This window comes from Triticum dicoccoides, chromosome 3A (assembly GCF_002162155.2).
Source record: "Triticum dicoccoides isolate Atlit2015 ecotype Zavitan chromosome 3A, WEW_v2.0, whole genome shotgun sequence".
NCBI classification, from domain to species: domain Eukaryota; kingdom Viridiplantae; phylum Streptophyta; class Magnoliopsida; order Poales; family Poaceae; genus Triticum; species Triticum dicoccoides.
Genome location: NC_041384.1, coordinates 411,253,772 through 411,274,023, shown reverse-complemented (window position 1 = coordinate 411,274,023; position 20,252 = coordinate 411,253,772).

The following is a 20,252-nucleotide window of genomic DNA, read 5'->3' as shown; positions in this document are numbered from 1 at the left end:
GAGAATCTGATGAAGAAGAAGAGGAGAAAGAGTATGTTGCACCTCCTGCAAAGAATCAAAAGCTCATGGGGGATGCCATAAGGACTGGGGCTGCTCCATCTAAGCCCAAGTGAGCCCCAAGCCTCCAACTCAAGCTCAAGCCTCCAAGTCTACTGCACCAAAGAGATCAACAAGGAATATATCTGCTGCTGAGAAGAACAAGGCTCCAGTGCCTGAGGTTCAACAAGAAGAAGAGCAACAAGTGCTCAGAAAACTAAAGCCAAAGATTCCAGATCATAGTGATGATCATCCTGTGGCAGAGAACATGAAGGGAAGAAAGGATGCAGGTCTGAGATTATGGAGACAGACTGGTCCCTATGATACCAGGAGGAGAACTACTATAGACTATCATTTCCACACCAAGGAACAACATGATTTCTATGAGATAGTCTTGTTGGACATGAAGCCCATAGTTTGTGATATGAAGTGGGTTGACTGGGAATACATTGATGACAATGAGGACTACTTCCCATGTGTGCAAGAGCTTCAGGATAAATGAAGTGGACAAGTTTGTTGGTCAGAAGTTGACCAAGTGGAACGATGAGATGATCATGCAATTCTATTCCACTGCTCACTTCTACCCAGATGGAAGGATTGTCTGGATGACTGAAGGTACTAAATATCAATCTACAATCTCTGAATGGGCCAAGTTGATCAATGCCCCAAATGAAGATGAGAATGACACTGATGTATATGCCAAGACTAGGAAGGATCACAACTCCATGGCCAACATGTACAAGACCATTCCCGATAAGGCCCTGGAGACACATAAGCTTGGATCAATATACTATCTACTGTCTGGCTTGACCACCATCAACACCATCTTGAGGCACACTCTTTTTCCCCAAGTCAGGAGATCATATAATGATATGTGGTCACTCAATCAACTTGCTCCACATGTTTGATGTACCCCAGAAGTTCAAGGTGATGGGCCTGATTGTGGAAATAGTGAAGAGAACAATTGCTGATCAGAAGATATCATGTGGATATGCCCCTCACATACATATGTTGATCAACTCCAAGATGGGAACATGGGCATATCTTCTTGATAAAGAGCATCTTCCCCTGAGGCCAGAATTTTAGGACAATGAGATTGTCATGGATGCATCCCATCCAACATGTGTAGAAGCCCAGGAGAAGAGAGAGAGAGAGAGAGAGAGAGAGAGCAAAGGATGCAAAAGCAGCTTAAGGCAGCCAGTGCACCAGATGCTTCTAAAGTGATGCGCAAGACCAAGCAGGATCAACTCAGTTATCTGCTTGAGGCTATATTGAGAAATGAGAAGGGCTTGGCCACCCTGACTCGAAATCAAGAGAGTCTTGAGAGGATCATTGAGACTAAACTTCATGATCTAGATGTGAAGGTCACAGAGATACATACCACTATGGAGAAGCTCCAGGAAGAAGCTGAGGACAGGAATGACAGACCAATCACTGATGCTTTTTAGAGAGTGCCAAGGGCACAAAGGTCTACAGCTGTGCCAATTGCCAGAGACTCCAGGACTACCATTTCAGCACCTGCAGCAACTGCCTCAGTTATACCTCCAGTGTCAACCCCTCTAGCTCCTCAAACATCTTTAGAAGCATTTGCAGATGCCCTCATCTCCATGTCGTCTATGCACACCGGAGCAACAAGCCAGAAGACCCCTTCAGAAGCTCCCGGAGACCGTGCCTAGAGTGTTGAATAGCACTATGCATTTTCAAGCTTATTGGTAACTTGTTGCCAAAGGGGGAGAAAGTGTATAGATCATTTGGCTTCGAGAGAGAGTGTCTTGCTCTTTTGTTGGTTTCATTTGCTACTCTTGCTTTGATCATTTGCTTGTTTGATTCCTATGCTACAATTTGTGCTACAATCCGTGAGATACTCTTGTGATCATGTGTTTGATCATACTATGCCTTAATGTGTGCTTGCATGATGATATCTATGATATTTGTGTATGATCAATCACCTGTACCCTTGGTGATGAGTGCATGTTTTTTAACTCTTATCATTTTGAGTGCTGCACCAAGATGTATATGACATGGAAGAGTGACCCATGATCCGAAACGATTGTGCATTTGCATTCAAAGGCAAATTTTAAATAATGCACAAATTTAGGGGGAGCTCTTGCTTATCAGATATTTCTCAAAGCAACGATGTATTTCATTGATATTATGATTTGTCGGAGCTTTGATCTATATCTTGTCATCAATTACCAAAAAGGGGGAGATTGAAAGTGCAACTAATCCCTGGGTGGTTTTGGTAAGTCATAACAACATATAACTCATTGAACTAATATCCATTCAAGTTAAATATTTCAAAAAGTACAATGATTGGCATGGCATGGACTAGAGATGTGGAGCCCTCAAAATGCTAAGGACAAAGATTGGCAAAAGCTCAAGACTCTTCATTTCTATTTTAGTGATCCAAGATCACATTGAGTCCATAGGAAAGCCAATACTATTAAAAGGGGATGAGGTGTTGCTTAATGGTCTACTTGCTCAAAGTGCTTAGTGATATTGCTCCAAAACCCTCAACCACTTTCTCATTTCCACATATGTCCAAAACTCAAAGTCAAACTCGGCCCCACCAATTTGATCTATCCGGTGCCATCGAGTTCATTTGACCTAGCCACTGCCGGAAACCCTACACAATTCGGTCACACCGATACGGATCTCGGTCTCACTGAGATGGCCTTGCAAACTCTTTGTTGCCTACTGTAATTATTTCGGTCTCACTGAAATGTGCAATCGGTCCCATCGAGTTTGCCTGACCAACTCTCTGTTGCCTTATTGCTTCACTTCGGTCTAACAAAGTTGATGCAATTGGTGCCACCGAGACAAGGTTTTGCCCTAGCCCTAGCACATCAGTCCTACCGAGATTCCTAATGTTCACATTTTGAACTAAATCAGTTTCACTGAGTTCTTCTATTTGGTCTGACCGAGTTGGGTCAAATGTGTGTAACGGTTGGATTTTGTGTGGAGGCTATATATACCCCTCCACCCCTTCTCCATTTGAGAGAGAGCCATCAGAACATGCCTACACTTCCACTACTCATTTTCTGAGAGAGAGCCACCTACTCATGTGTTGAGACCAAGACATTCCAATCCAACCACAAGAATCTTGATCTCTAGCCTTCCCCAAGTTGCTTTCCACTCAAATCATCTTTCCACCATATCCAAATCTATGAGAGAGAGTTGAGTGTTGGGGGGACTATCATTTTAAGCACAAGAGCAAGGAGTTCATCATCAGCACACCATCTATTACTTTTTGGAGAGTGGTGTCTCCTAGATTGGTTAGGTGTTGCTTGGGAGCCTCCGACAAGATTGTGGAGTTGAACCAAGAAGTTTGTAAGGGCAAGGAGATCGCATACTTCGTGAATATCTACCCGAGTGAGGCAAGTCCTTCATGGGCAATGGCCATGGTGGGATAGACAAGGTTGCTTCTTCATGGACCCTTCGTGGGTGGAGCCCTCCGTGGACTCGCACAACCATTACTCTTCGTGGGTTGAAGTCTCCATCAACGTGGACATATGATAGCACCACCTATCGGAATCACGCCAAAAATATATGTGTCTACATTGTGGTTGCCTCCTCCAAACCCTTCCCTTTACCTTCATATGCAATGTTTTACTTTCCGCTGCTACACTCTTAGAATTACATGTGTAGGTTGATTGCTTGACTTGTACTAGTTGCTAAAATCTGCCAACACTTAAAATTGGGAAAAGGCTAGATTTTTATTCGGCCTCGCTAGCCGACCCCTTGGGTGGCACCCCGGTCCGGTCAAGCTGGCGCCTCTCCTCGGTGACGACCAGTGACTCAGCCAGCTTGGAGCTGGCTCGGGCGCACTCCAGGGATTTCTTGTAATCGCCAACAATGGTGATGAGGCCCTTGGGACCCGGCATCTTCATCTTCGGGTAAGCATAGTGGGGACCGACATGAACTTTTCCAGTGCGGGCCGGCCTAGCAGTGCGTGCTAGGGGCTGGCTAGGTCCACCACCTCGAACCAAATGGGCTCACGCCGAAAGTGGTTGCTGATGTCGAATAGGACGTCAAGCCAGATCCGGCCAATCGGAGAGCAGGAGAGACCCGGCACGATGCCTCGCCTCGATGCCACCTTGGTCATGGTATTGCGGTAGAGGATGTTGATGTTGTTTGTCGCCGTCGATGAGGACACGCGAGTAACGGTAGGTGTGCTTTTCAGCGACTATGGTGGGGTTGAGGACGAGGGCGTAGCCACCCGGCGTGGGCATGACGACCAGGTGGTCCTTCCGGGTCTAGTTGACCGGCAAATCCGACCAGTGCATGTACTCAGGCATAGTCGGGACCATGGTGTTCACTTACTGCCAAAGCCGACGCTCGCTGTGCTTGTCGCCGCCTTCGCTGGTGAAGACAATGTAGGAGGCGTTCGGGTTGGGGAAGGCGTCATCGCGCATGGCCCCAGCCGCCGGGGGCGGAGGAGGCTGCCCCGCAACTGGCGACGGAGGAGGAGGCAGAGGGAGATCGCCCCTCATCACGCGCTGAGTGATGGTGCACTGCCAGAGCATGTGCGTGGATGGTCTCGCGCCACTGTTGTGATTACAAGGAGCGTCGAGCATCTGCTCAAAGCTCATGGCGGGTTGCCAGGCGGTTTTGCCGGTCCGCTGACGCCGGCCGCCGCCCTGCTCGATAGGGGGCGCTTGCTCGGCTGCAGCAACAAGGCTATTTTCGTAACAGGGACCCAGCTGCCCGCCCTTACATTTGTTGCCGGGGTGATTGTTCGGCTGGCGGTTGCTCTCGCCAATTGGCTTGGAGGGCGGCGCGGGCAACGCCTTGCCGACGTCGTCCACCACAACTTGGACTTTCATGGCGACGTTGATCGTGGTGTACTTGTCTATCGTGGCCATGAGCGTGGCCATGGTAGTCGGCTCAGAGCGCAGAAGCTTGTGCTTGAGCAGGGTGTTGTCACGACACAAGGGTAGAGTGTTCAACCAAATTTTTGAGGGTAGAGTATTCAACCAAATTTTTGAGGGTAGAATATTTGCAAGTATTAGCAGTTGAGTTGTCAATTCAACCACACCTGGAGATTAAATATCTGCAACATAGTGATCAGTAGCACAATAATATAATAGTTTTGATAGGAGTGGTAACACTGATAGTAACGGTGACAGTGATAGTAATAATTTTGTAGCAGTTGTAACAGTAGCAATAGCAATAGTAACTTAGCAAGAACAATATGTGGAAAACTCGTAGGCATTGGATCGGTGAATTCATTGGATGATATTCATCATATAACAGTCATAACCTAGGGCGACACAGAACTAGATCCAGTTCATAAATATAATGTAGGCATGTATTCCGTAAATAGTCATACATGCTTATGGAAAAGAACTTGCATGACATCTTTTGTCCTACCCTCCCATGGCAGTGGGTTCCATAAGGAAACTAAGGGATATTAAGGCCTCCTTTTAATAGAGAGCTAGAACAAAGCATTAACACATAGTGAATACATGAACTCCTCAAACTACGATCATCACCCGAAAGTATCCCAATTACTATCACCCTGGGGTTTACGGATCATAACACATAATGGGTGCATATGACTTGCAAGATTGGATCTAGAACATAGATATAATGGTGAAAACATAAATGGTTCAGGTCTAAAATCATGGCACTCGGGCCCTAGTGACAAGCATTAAGCATAGCAAAGTCATAGCAACCTCAATATTAGAACATAGTGGATACTAGGGATCAAGCCCTAACAAAACTAACTCGATTACATGATGAATCTCATCCAACTCCGCACCGACCACAGAGCCTAAGAAGGAATTACTCACTCCCGATGGGGAGCATCATGGAATCAGTGATGAAGAAGACCGAAGATTCCCCTCTCTGGAGCCCCGAATGGGCTCCAGATGTGGCCTCCCGATGAAGAACAGGAGGTGGTGGCGGCTCCATATCGTGAAACACGATGAAACTTCCTCTCCTATTTTTTCTCCAAAAATAGGATTTTATAGCATCGGAGTTAGGGTCAGCGGAACCTCGAGGGCCCCACCACCCACCAGGTCACGCCAGATAGCGGTGGCGCACCCTGGTGTCTTGTGGGCACCTGCCTCCAGTGGGTCTTGGCTCCATAATTTATTATATATTCCAAAATAATTCTCCAAAAAGTTTTGTCCAATTCCGAGAACTTTTATTTCTACACAAAAACAACACCACGGTAGTTCTGCTGAAAACAATGTCAGTCCAGGTTAGTATCGCTTGAACTACGTCGGTATTTCCCAAAAGAGGAAGGGATGATGCGGCACAACTACGGTAGGTATTTCCCTTAGTTATGAAACCAAGGTATCAATCCAGTAGGAGAACCAAGCAACACTATGTAAACGGGCAGACTAAGGCATAGCCTAGTGGTGGGAAGGGGCTGATGCCTTCCCACCCACCCAGGTTCAAGGCTTGGTACTTGCAATTTGGGTTTGTTGCACCAATTATGCTGTAGGGGGTTCCCTTACAGTCTTTCTATCAAAAAAACACTATGTAAATGGCACCTCCACACAAAGAACAAATACTTTCAACCTGGCGTGTATGAGGGGTTGTCAATCCCTCTTAGGGGTAACGACGTAGGAAATTGTCAAGTTGACGGGGTAAATTTTGTGATAGATTGGATAAATAGATCTTTAATAAACGTGAAATAAAAGATGCAAATAAAAAGAGCAGCAAAGTATTTTTGGGTTTTTGGAATAACAGATCTGAAAATAAAAGCAAATAAAAATAGATCTCAAAGCAAATAATAGATCGGAACGCAAATATGATAAAGAATAGACCCAGGGGTCATAGATTTCACTAGTGGCTTCTCTCAAGAAATAGCACATGGTGGGTAACAAAATACCATTGGGCAATTGATAGAACCTCAAATAATTATGACGATATCCAGGCAATGATCAATATATAGGCATCACGTCCAAGATTAGTAGACCAACTCCTATCTGCATCTACTACTATTACTCCACACATTGACCGCTATCCAGCATGCATCTAGTGTATTAAGTTCATGGAGAAACGGAGTAATGCAATAAGAACGATTACATGATGTAGACAAGATCTATTCATGTAGGAATAGACCCCATCTTGTTATCCTTAATAGCACCGATCAATACATGTCTTGGTGCCCCTTCTGTCACGGGGAAAGAACACCGCATGATCAAACCCATCACAAAGCACCTCTTCCCATGGCAAGAAAAATCGATCTAGTTGGCCTAACTAAACCAAATATTCGAAGAAGAAATACGAGGCTATAAATAATCATGCATATAAGAGATCAAAACTCAAATAAGTTTCATGGATATATAGATCTGATCATAAACTCAAAGTTCATTGGATCACAACAAACACACCGCAAAAAGAGTTACATCAAATAGATCTCCAAGAGACCATTGTATTGAGAATCAAAAGAGAGAGAGGAAACCATCTAGCTACTGCCTACGGACCCATAGGTCTATTATGAACTACTCACACATCATCGAAGAGGCACCAATGATGATGATGAACCCCTCGGTGATGGTGTCTAGATTGGATCTCGTGGTTCTGGAACTTGAGGCGGCTGGAATTGTGTTTCTTCAACTCCTTAGGGTTTCTGGAATATTTGGGAATTTATAGGGCGAAGAGGAGGTATGGGAGGCGTGCCCTGGTGGGTTGTGCTCCCCTTGGAGCCCCCCTCTGGTACTTCTTGGGCCCAACAGGTGTCTTCTGGTCCAGAAAAATTCTACAAAAAGTTTCGCTGCGTTTGGACTCCGTTTGGTATTGATTTTCTGTGATGTAACAAACAAGCAAAAAACAACTGGCACTGGGCACTATGTCAATAGGTTAGTCCCAAAAAATGATATAAAGTTGCTATAAAATGATCGTAAAACATCCAAGAATGTTAATATAATAGCATGGAACAAATCAAAAATTATAGATACATTGGAGATGTATCAATGGTGGACCCATCTGGAATAAATTTGGTTTAAGGATTTTGATGCACAAGCATTATTCCCACTTAGTACAGACGTAGGATAGCAAATAGGTTGAGAAGCAACCAACTAGAGAGAGAAAATGGTCATGAACACGCTTTATGAATAATCGACATTGAACACTAGCATGAGTAGGATGTAAACACCATGAACATAAATATCATGGAGGCTATGTTGATTTTGATTCAACTACATGTGTGAACATGTGCCAAGTCAAGTCACTTGAAACATTTAGAGGAGGGTACCATATCATCATACTACATCACAATCATTTTAATGCATGCTGACACCTAAGATAAATCATTATCCACTCCTAGATACTTAAGCATGGCATGAGAAACTATAATCTCCAATTGTCATTGCAAACATGTTTGATCATAATATGCAGAATCATGGATACTAGGTTAAACATATTTTCAAAAACAAATACAAGTTGAGTTCATACTCGCTTTTCTCTGCCACGGTCGCTTCATGAAATATCGTCATTATTGCCTTTCACTTGCATGACCGAATGATGTGAAAATAATAATAATAATAATAGTAATAATAGTAATATAATAATAATAGTGCAAGAGTGTCATGGACTAAGCTGGAATCTGCATGCATTTTATTCAAAGGGAAATACAAAATAATATGGGCTCTTTATTAGATCAACAATAATGCATAAGAGAGCCACTCAACATTTTCATCATGGTCTTCCCCTTGGTACGACTCAATAAAAGAAAAGAATTTCAGATAAACACACTGAAATATTTTTGGAGTTTTTAATTTTTTCTTGAAGAAAGCAAATTAAAGAAGGAAAAACAAAAACGAGAAAAACTATTTACACGGGAAAGCTCCCAACAGGCAAAAGAAAAATCGAGAAATCTTTTTGGGTTTTTCTTTAGCACTACATCTAAATAACTAGAAATAAAAACCAAAAAGAAGAAATATTTTTGGGTTTACTTAAATTTTTTCAAGCACACAAGAAGAAAGCGAGAAATTAAATCTAGCATGGATAATACAATGAAAAAGTGTGGACACCAACAACTAAAATGAAATGTGTGAACATGAAATGTCGATGGAAATACGTACTCCCCCAAGCTTAGGCTTTTGACCTAGCTTGGTAATCACTAGCCGTAGTAGCCACCCGGTCCCATGTAGTAGTTCTGTGGTGGTGGCATCTGAGCGTCCCAATCCTAGGGCTCCTCCCTTGCCGCTGCCTGGTTGTTCCGGTAGGCAATAATGTCCTCGGGCATGACCCTGTATCCGCCCTGGCAATAGAATCAAACAAAGCAGGTGCAAGTAACATCATAGGTTTCTACACCGAAAACTAAGTTGTAATGAATGTTATGAAAAGAATCAGTGGCATCAATAAACTGGTGATCCTCCATTGCCTGGTGATCCAGATAAACTCAGGACAAAGGATAATCATGTTGGCGTATCTAAACATTAAAATGACTCACTAAGCGAGTAGCATAGATACCACCATGAATTTTGCCCTTAGTTCTGTTAAGGTGCAGACAGCATGCAATAATAGCCCCTAGGCTAAAGGTACGATCATTGTGTAGTGCACGGCGTAAAATGGCGAGGTTAGGAGCACTGAGTGCACCGACCTTCTCCCTAGCAGTTAAACACTTTGTGTTGAATAAAGCAAAGTAATGCACAGAAGGAAACTGTAAACTAGTGGCGGTGGCTTTCGACACACCTCTTTCATCACCCACTGTCAAAGTGAGGAGAAAGTCCTCAAACTCTGTCGGTCTAGCCTCTCTTAGTTCCCCGTCAGAGGGAATCAAACATATGTCACAGAAGTCAGTGAGCGGTATCTGATGGGCTTCAAAATATAAATTAAACCACACCTCAAGAGGGTTGTTCCTATTCAGAAAATGAAAATTTTGCACAAAGGAATTCATGAGGAGGTGGTGTTGGTCACACTCATATGCGAGGAAGTCGGTCAGCCTGACATTTGCAATGAATTGGGCAAACTCTTGAGGGAACCCGGCCTCATCCATGAAGGCATTATGTGGCCATTCGCACGGCTGCACCTCTACCATTCTTGAAGTGTTGAGGTCATTGTCCGATGATTCCCCAATGACTCCCTTAGCATTCTTTTGGGAGGAAAACTTCCAGAAGATACTCATCTTTTCCTATGGATAAAATTCTGAAAATTTTGGTAGCAACTACTCATAAAGATGCCTATAGGCCATATTAAGCATTCAAACTACTTAGAAATCTAAGAATTCAACATGCAAGCCCATCTACAGCAGCACCAAGAGTAACTAAGTATTCAAAATATAAACCACTAAATCAAAAACTAATTGGATCAATGGAGGAGTCACATACCAAGTAGCAATCCCCCAAAACAGTTTCGGAAATGGAGCTTTGAGCAAAGAGATCGAAATCCGTGGGTTTGAGAGCAAGAACACGAGAGAGAGAGAGAGCTATGGTGATTTTTTCTGGAGGTAGGAGATGACATGGGCTAAAGAGATAAGTGAGGGGACCCATGTGGGGCCCACCACCCACCAGGGCGCGCCTGGGGTGGCCGGCGAGCTAGGGTGTCTTGTGGGCACCAGGGGCACCCCCCTCTGATGTTATTTGTACCAGAAATTCTCAAATATTCAAAAGACATGTAAAAATTTCAAGTCATTCTGAGCACTTTTATTTTTAGGTCATTTTTTATTGCATAGAAAATCTAGAAAATGGGATAAACAAGGCATTTTATTTTATTAAACTAAGAAAAACAGAAAACAAAAGGTAGGGACTAAATTCATCGACTTCATACCTCTCAAAAACTATCCATTAATAAGGTTGATCAAGTCTTATTAACAACCACTTTCGGTTAACATGAAACCGAAGAACTTTTCTAAAAACACTAAGTTACCTCAACCGGGATATGCATGTCTCCAACAATAAGTATGTCATATTTCTTTTTGGCAATAGGTAGAGGGAGTTGAAAACTTCCAATAATAATTGTCGGAGATTTTTCAATAACATTAATACGATTCACTTGAAATTGTTTCTTCGGAAAGTTCATCATATGCTCATTACCATTGATATGAAAAGTGACTTTGCTTTTATTGCAATCAATAACAGCACCTACAATATTCAAAAAGGGTCTACCAAGGATAATCGACATGTTGTCGTCCTTGGGCATCTCAAGTATAACAAAGTCTGTTAAGATAGTAACATTTGCAACAACAATGGGCACATCTTCACAAATACCGATAGGTATGGCAGTTGATTTGTTAGCCATTTGCAAAGATATTTCAGTAGGTGTGAGTCTATTCAAATCAAGTCTTTTATATAAAGATAAAGGCATAACACTAACCCAGCTCCTAAATCACACAAAGCAGTTTTGACAAAATTTATTTTAATAGATCATGGTATAGTTGGTATTCCTGGATCTCCAAATTTTTTAGGTACTCCATCCTCAAAAGAATAATTAGCAAGCATGGTGGAGATTTCAGCTTCAGGTATCTTTCTTTTATTAGTGACAATTTCTTTCATGTATTTTGCATAAGGGGCCATCTTTAAAATATCAGTCAAGCGGGCATGCAAAATGACTGGCCTAAGCATTTCAGCAAAGCGTTCAAATTCTTCATCATCTTTTTTCTTAGATGGTTTGGGTGAAAAGGGCATGGGTTTCTGAACCCATGGTTCTCTTTCTTTACCATGTTTTCTCGCAACAAAGTCTCTTTTATCACATCGTTTATTTTTAGGTTGTGGGTTATCAAGATCAACAATAGGTTCTGTCTCAACATCATTGTCTGGTTGAGCATCTTCATGAACATCCTTCAGTGTGTAAATGTTCATTACCAGATTGAATTTTAGCATCAGAGATAGAGACATCATTATTATCTTAGGAGGTTTTTCTATTTCAGGTTCACCATAGGTATGCAAAGTCCTATCATTTTTCTTTTTCTTTTTAGAAGGAACTAGGTGCATCACTGTTAATTCTTTGAGAGTCTTCTTCAATTCTTTTAGGGTGTCCCTTAGGATAAATTGGTTCCTGAGTCATCCTACCTCCTCTAGTCATTTCTCTAACAACATGATCATTCATATTATTGTTCATTTCAATAAGCAGTTCTCTTTGAGATTTAGCAACTTGTTCTCACTGAGTTTGAACCATAGAGACATGTTTACCCACACCTCTAACATCATTAGTGAGTCTAAATAACAAGTCACTCAAGCGAGCAATCATATCAGAGTTTTGTTTCAATTGTTTCATAATATTTGCATTGAAGTTATCTTGTTTCATGACATAATTATCAAATTCATATAAGGATTGACTAGGATGTTTATTATAAGGGATGTTAGCTTCATCAAACTTTAATAAAGAATTTACCTCTACCACCTGTGGTGGTGTGTCAAGTCCATGTACTTCTTCAATAGGTGGTAAATTCTTAACATCTTTAGCTTTAATACCTTTTTCCTTCATGCATTTCTTGGCCTCTTGCATATCTTTACGACTGAGAAATAAGGTACCCCTCTTCTTCGGAGTAGGTTTAGGTGGTGGTTCAGGAACTATCCAATCATCATAATTTTTCAATATGTTATTCAATAATCCATCAGCTTGTTCAATAGTTCATTCCCTGAAAACACAGCCAGCACAACTATCTAGGAAGTCCCTAATACATCTCCGTCGTATCTACTTTTCCAAACACTTTTGCCCTTGTTTTGGACTCTAACTTGCATGATTCGAATGGAACTAACCCGGACTAACACTGTTATCAGCAGAATTGCTATGGTGTTATTTATGTGCAGAAACAAAAGTTCTCGGAATGACCTGAAACTTCATGGAACATCTATTCAGAAATAATAAAAAATCCTTACAAAAGATGAAGACCAGGGGGCCCACCACCCGTCCACGAGGGTAGGGGCGCGCCAGCCCCCCTACCTCATGGGCCCCCTGGAGCTCCTCCGACCTCAACTCCAACTCTATATATTTGGTTTCGGGGAGAAAAAATCAGAGAGAAGAAATCATCGCGTTTTACGATACGGAGCCGCCGCCAAGCCCTAAAACCTCTCGAGAGGGCTGATCTGGAGTCCGTTCGGGGCTCCGGAGAGGGGAATCCGTCGCCATCGTCATCATCAACCATCCTCCATCACCAATTTCATGATGCTCACCGCCGTGCGTGAGTAGTTCCATCGTAGGCTTGCTGGACGGTGATGGGTTGGATGAGATTTATCACGTAATTGAGTTAGTTTTGTTAGGGTTTGATCCCTAGTGTCCACTATGTTCTGAGATTGATGTTGCTATGACTTTGCTATGCTTAATGCTTGTTAGTTGGGCCTGAGTGCCATGATTTCAGATCTGAACCTATTATGTTTTCATCAATATATGAGAGTTCTTGATCCTATCTTGCAAGTCTATAGTCACCTATTATGTGTTATGATCCGTTAACCCCAAAGTGACAATAATCAGGATACTTACCGGTGATGACCATAGTTTGAGGAGTTCATGTATTCACTATGTGCTAATGCTTTGTTCCGCTACTCTATTAAAAGGAGGCCTTAATATCCCTTAGTTTCCGTTAGGACCCCGCTGCCACGTGAGGGTAGGACAAAAGATGTCATGCAAGTTCTTTTCCATAACCACGTATGACTATATTCGGAATACATGCCTACATTACATTGATGAATCAGAGCTAGTTCTGTGTCACCCTATGTTATGATTGTTACATGATGAACCGCATCCTGCATAGTTCTCCATCATCGATCCATTGCCTACGAGCTTTCCATATATTATTCTTCGCTTATTTACTTTTCCGTTGTTGTTGCTATCATCACTACAAAATACCAAAAACATTACTTTTGCTACCATTACCTTTTGCTACCGCTACCATTACTAGCATATTACTTTGCTACTTAATATTTTTGCTGCAGATATTAAGTTTCCAGGTGTGGTTGAATTGACAACTCAGCTGCTAATACTTGAGAATATTCTTTGGCTCCCCTTGTGTCGAATCCATAAATTTGGGTTGAATACTCTACCCTCGAAAACTGTTGCAATCCTCTATACTTGCGGGTTATCAAGACTATTTTCTGGCGTCGTTGCCAGGGAACATAGCTCTATTCTTTGAGTCACTTGGGATTTATATCTGCTTATCATTATGAAGAACTTGAGAGATCCAAAAACCAAGATTTATCCCTCAACTACGAGGGGGGTAAGGAACTGCCATCTAGCTCTGCACTTGATTCACCTTCTGTTTTGAGTAAGCTTGCGACACCTAAACCTGCTTCTATTATTCGTTATGATATGTCGCATGTTATTGATGATGCCACTTCTGCTATGCATGATACTTATGATGAAACTACTTCTATGCTTGATACTACTTTGCCACATGGTGAATTTCTTGATGAACAACTTGCTAGGGTTAGATAGAATGAAAATATTAAATCTGATAATATTAATGAAAGTGATTATGTAGACTCACCTATTATTCCTGAGGGTTATGTTTTTGAAAAAGAAGTTGCTTTAGCTATTTTAGCTTGCAAAGATAGATACGAACTCAAGAGGTTATTAGCTAAATGGAAGCAGCAATCTCTAAATGCTAGGATGAAACCTGACCCTGCTTTTGCTACTTCGCCTATCTTTGTTACTGATAAGGACTATGACTTTTCTGTTGATCCTGATATAATTACTTTGGTTGAATCTGATCCTTTTCATGGCTATGAATCTAAAACAGTTGTGGCACATCTTACTAAATTAAATGATATAGCCACCTTGTTCACTAATGATGAGAGAACTCGCTACTTTTATATCCTTAAAATATTTCCGTTCTCATTAAAGGGTGATGCTAAGATATGGTTTAATTCTCTTGATCCTGGTTGTGTGCGTAGTCCCCAGGATATGATTTATTACTTATCTGCTAAATATTTCCCTGCTCATAAGAAACAAGCTGCTTTAAGGGATATATATAATTTTGTGCAAATTGAAGAAGAGAGTCTCCCACAAGCTTGGGGGAGGCTTCTCCAATTACTTAATGTTTTGCCTGATCATCCTCTTAAGAAAAATGAAATACTTGATATCTTTTATAATGGGCTAACCGATGCCTTCAGAGATTACCTGGATAGTTGTGCTGGTTCTGTTTTCAGGGAAAGAACGCCAGATGAAGCTGAAATTCTATTGAATAATATGTTGACAAATGAAAATAATTGGACACTTCATGAGCCAGTTCCTGAGCCTATTCCTAAACCAACTCCAAAGAAAAGAGGTGTTCTATTTCTCAGTCCTGAAGATATGCAAGAGGCAAAGAAATCTATGAAAGAAAAAGGTATTAAAGCTGAAGATGTTAAGAATTTACCTCCTATTGAAGAAATACACGGTCTTAATTTACCGCCTGTTGAAGAAACATATGACCTTAATCCATTACCTATTGAAGAAACTCATGGTCTTGATAACCCGACACAAGTAGTAAAGGTAAATTCTCTCTATAGATATCATAAAGCTGAAATCCATTTACTAAGTTTGCTAGCCCATGCTTAGATGAGTTTGATAAATTTATGGCTAAGCAAGAAGATTTTAATGCTTATTTTGGTATACAATTGAAATACAATTCAAATATGCTTGAACACTTGGGTAATTATATGGCTAATGTCAAAGGTGAACTTAAACTTATTAGTAAACATGCTTCTATGGTTACCACTCAAGTAGAACAAGTACTTAAAGCTCAAAATGATTTGCTCAATGAATTGAATGGTAAGAATAATGATAACGCTGTTAGAGTTATGACTAGAGGTGGTAGAATGACTCAGGAACCTTTGTATCCTGAAGGCCACCCTAAGAGAATTGAGCAAGATTCTCGGAGAAATAATGTGGATGCACCTAGTCCTTCTAATAGGAAGAAAAAGAAAAATGATAGGACTTTGCATGCGTCTAGTGAACCTATTGCTCAACCACCTGAGAATCCAAATGATATTTCTATTTCTGATGCTGAAACACAATCTGGTTATGAACCTGAAACTAGTGATAATGTTAATAATAATGTTCATGATGATGCTCAACCTAGTAATGATAATGATATAGAAATTGAACCTGCTGTTGATCTTGATAACCCACAATCAAAGAATCAACATTATGATAAGAAAGACTTTGTTGCTAGGAAACATGGTAAAGAAAGAGAACCATGGGTTCAGAAACCCATGCCTTTTCCTCCCAAACCATCCAAGAAAAAGGATGATGAGGATTTTGAGCGCTTTGCTGAAATGATTAGACCTATCTTTTTGCGTATGCGATTAACTGATATGCTTCAAATGAATCCTTATGCTAAGTACATGAAAGATATTGTTACTAATGAAAGCAAGATACCGGAAGCTGAAATTTCCACCATGCTTGCTAATTATACTTTTAAGGGTGGAATACCAAAGAAACTTGGAGACCCGGGTGTACCCACTATACCATGCTCCATTAAAAGAAATTATGTTAAAACTGCTTTATGTGATCTTGGAGCCGGTGTTAGTGTTATGCCTCTCTCTTTATATCGTAGACTTGATTTGAATAAGTTGACACCTACTGAAATATCTTTGCAAATGGCTGATAAATCAACTGCTATACCTGTCGGTATTTCTGAGGATGTGCCTGTTGTGGTTGCAAACGTTACTATTTTAACGGACTTTGTTATTCTTGATATTCCCGAGGATGATAGTATGTCTATTATTCTTGGAAGACCTTTTTGAATACTGCAGGGGCTATTATTGATTGCACTAAAGGCAATGTCACTTTTCATGTTAATGGTAATGAGCATACGGTACACTTTCCGAGGAAACAACCTCAAGTTCATAGTATCAACTCTATTGGAAAAATTCCATCGATTATATTTGGAGGTTTTGAATTTCCTCTTCCTACTATCAAGAAGAAATATGATATTCTTATTATTGGGGATGTGCATATCCCCGTTGAGGTAACATAGTGTTATTCGAAATTTCTCCGGTTCCATGGTATTCGGAATGAGTTCGTTAACAAGACTTGATCAACCTTGTTAGTGGATTCCTTTTGATGAGCATGACATGGATGAAACTAGAAGGCACAACTCTCTGTACCCTCCTTTTACTTTCTGTTATTTATTTTAAATAAAATAAAAATAAGTATTTTTCTGTCTGTTATCTGATTATCCGTGCAATATAAAAATACCCCAAAAATAAAAGTTCTCCAAATGCCTTGAAATTTAAATATGATTTTTTTCTGGAATATTTGGCACTGAGAATACAACAGGAGGAGCTGGCACCTGGCCACGAGGGTCAGGGGCGCGCCCTACCCCCCTGGGCGCGCCCCCTGCCTCGTGGGCCCACGGTGGACCTCCTCCACTTATTCCTGCACCCACACACTCCTTCTTCCTCACACAAACATGAATATCCAGCTCAAGCACGAGTTCAAGCTCATTTTGCTGCCATTTTCGATCTCCTTGCTCAAAGCACCTCTCACAAAACTGCTTGGGGAGATTGTTCCTTGGTATGTGACTCCTCCATTGGTCCAATTAGTTTTTGTTCTAGTGCTTTATTCATTGCAAATTCATGCTGCCTAGGTGACCCTGTTCTTGACCTTGCATGTCAAATTTATATGGTTCCAAGTAGTTTTGATGCATGATATAGGCTCTAGGCACTTGTAGGAGTAGTTGCTATTAATATTATTGAGTTTGATTCACTTTTATTTTGAAGTTACTAAAAATTTCAGAAATTTTTTAGAGGAAGAAATATGTTTAGGAAAATGTACCAAGGTGGCTCTTCAAGGAAACGAGAGCCCGGGCTTGCAATTCATGATGCTGATGATGAGCCACCAAGAAACGCTCCAGTGCGTCCTTGTGAATGGCCTTCGAAAATTTTTATGGATCGAGCAGGAATTAAGGAAGAATTTAACGCATATTTGCATAACGCTGATCTTGTGAGCTTCGAGGAAGAAAAGTGCAGCCAGTATCACTATCTCACTAGTTCCTTTGTGAGGAGGTTTGAATTTTCATCTTCACGTAATTCTCCAACTGTCCTGTTTGATCTTTATGAAAATTCTTACACTATGGACTTAGAGGATTTTACCACTGCTTGCAAACTTCCACAATGGGGTAGTGTCAGGGAACCTCGCAAATCTGAATTTAGAGATTTTCTTGCTAGTATAACTGTGGGGGAATCTAGAGATATAGCACAAGCTACCATAGGGAGCATTCACTTTCCTGCTATACATTATTTTGCTCTCTTCATAGGTAGATGCATTAATGGTAAAGATGAGGCATGTCACATGTGTGTTCCTGACCTCAGTATTCTTAGGAGTGCGGTGTTAGGAGATAAATTTTATAATTTGGGAGCCATTGTTGCACGTAGGTTGCATCTTAATAGATTTAATGGAGATTTCTTTGGTCGAATTTATGCAACCCGCATAGCTAATTTTCTTGGTATAGCCATACGTGAAGATGATATTGAGTTTCCTCCTGCTTATTTGGATTATGATGCTATGGTTCACCACCAGTTTGTCGAGAGGAATGAATCACCTCTCCAGTATTGCTTAATCTTTGACAGACGCCGTGATGTCCGTATTACTCTCCCTGCTCCTGCCTTCTTTGATTATCAGGCAAAAGGAAGATATGTTATCACCAGAGAGGAGGCAGATGAGTACGAGAGGAGGGCGGAGGCTACTCGTTGCCACGCTGCACCTCAGGAGGCGATAGTCGCTGCATCTCAATACGACCCCAACTATTATTATGGATATCCGCCAGGCCAGCCATGGCCATAGACTAACTTAGGCCAAAAGCCTAAGCTTGGGGGAGTACGTATTTCTCACCGACATTATATTCAGGTTCACACACTCATTGCCAGATGTCGGTGCTTGATAACCCAAAAGTATAGGGGATCGCAACAGTTTTCGAGGGTAAAGTATTCAACCCAAATTTATTGATTCGACACAAGGGGAGCCAAAGAATACTCTCAAGTATTAGCAGCTGAGTTGTCAATTCAACCACACCTAGAAACTTAATATCTGCAGCAAAGTATTTAGTAGCAAAATAATATGATAGAAGTGGTAACGGTAACAAAAGGTAACGGTAGTAAAAGCAATGTTTTTGGTATTTTGTAGTGATGATAGCAATAGCAACGGGAAAGTAAATAAGCGAAGAACAATATATGGAAAGCTCGTAGGCAATGGATCAGTGATGGAGAATTATGCCGGATGCGGTTCATCACGTAACAGTCATAACCTAGGGTGACACAGAACTAGCTCCAGTTCGTCAATGTAATGTAGGCATGTATTCCGAATATAGTCATACGTGCTTATGGAAAAGAACTTGCATGACATCTTTTGTCCTACCCTCCCGTGGCAGCGGGGTCCTTACGGAAACTAAGGGATATTAAGGCCTCCTTTTAATAGAGTACCGGAACAAAGCATTAACACATAGTGAATACATGAACTCCTCAAACTACGGTCATCACCGGTAAGTATCCCGATTATTGTCACTTCAGGGTTAACGGATCATAACACATAATAGGTGACTATAGACTTGCAAGATAGGATCAAGAACTCTCATATATTGATGAAAACATAATAGGTTTAGATCTAAAATCATGGCACTCGGGCCCTAGTGACAAGCATTAAGCATAGCAAAGTCATAGCAACATCAATCTCAGAACATAGTGGATACTAGGGATCAAACCCTAACAAAACTAACTCGATTACATGATAGATCCCATCCAACCCATCACCGTCCAGCAAGCCTACGATGGAATTACTCACGCACGGCAGTGAGCATCATGAAATTGGTGATGGAGGATGGTTGATGATGACGATGGCGACGGATTCCCCTCTCCGGAGCCCTGAACGGACTCCAGATCAGCCCTCCCAAGAGGTTTTTAGGGCTTGATGGTGGCTCTGTATCGTAAAACACGATGATTTCTTCTCTCTGATTTTTTTTCTCCTCGGAACACAATATATGGAGTTGGAGTTGGAGTCGGAGAGGCAACAGGGGACCCACGAGGTAGGGGGGCGCCCCCCACCGTCATGGATAGGTGGTGGGCCCCCTGTCCTTCATCTTTTGCAGGTATTTTTCATATTTTCTGAAAAGTTGCTCCGTGAAGTTTCAGGTCATTCCGAGAACGTTTGTTCCTGCACATAAATAACACCATGGTAATTCTGCTGAAAACAGCGTCAGTCCGGGTTAGTTCCATTCAAATCATGCAAGTTAGAGTCCAAAACAAGGGCAAAAGTGTTTGGAAAAGTAGATATGTTGGAGACGTATCAACTCCCCCAAGCTTAAACCTTTGCTTGTCCTCAAGCAATTCAGTTGACAAACT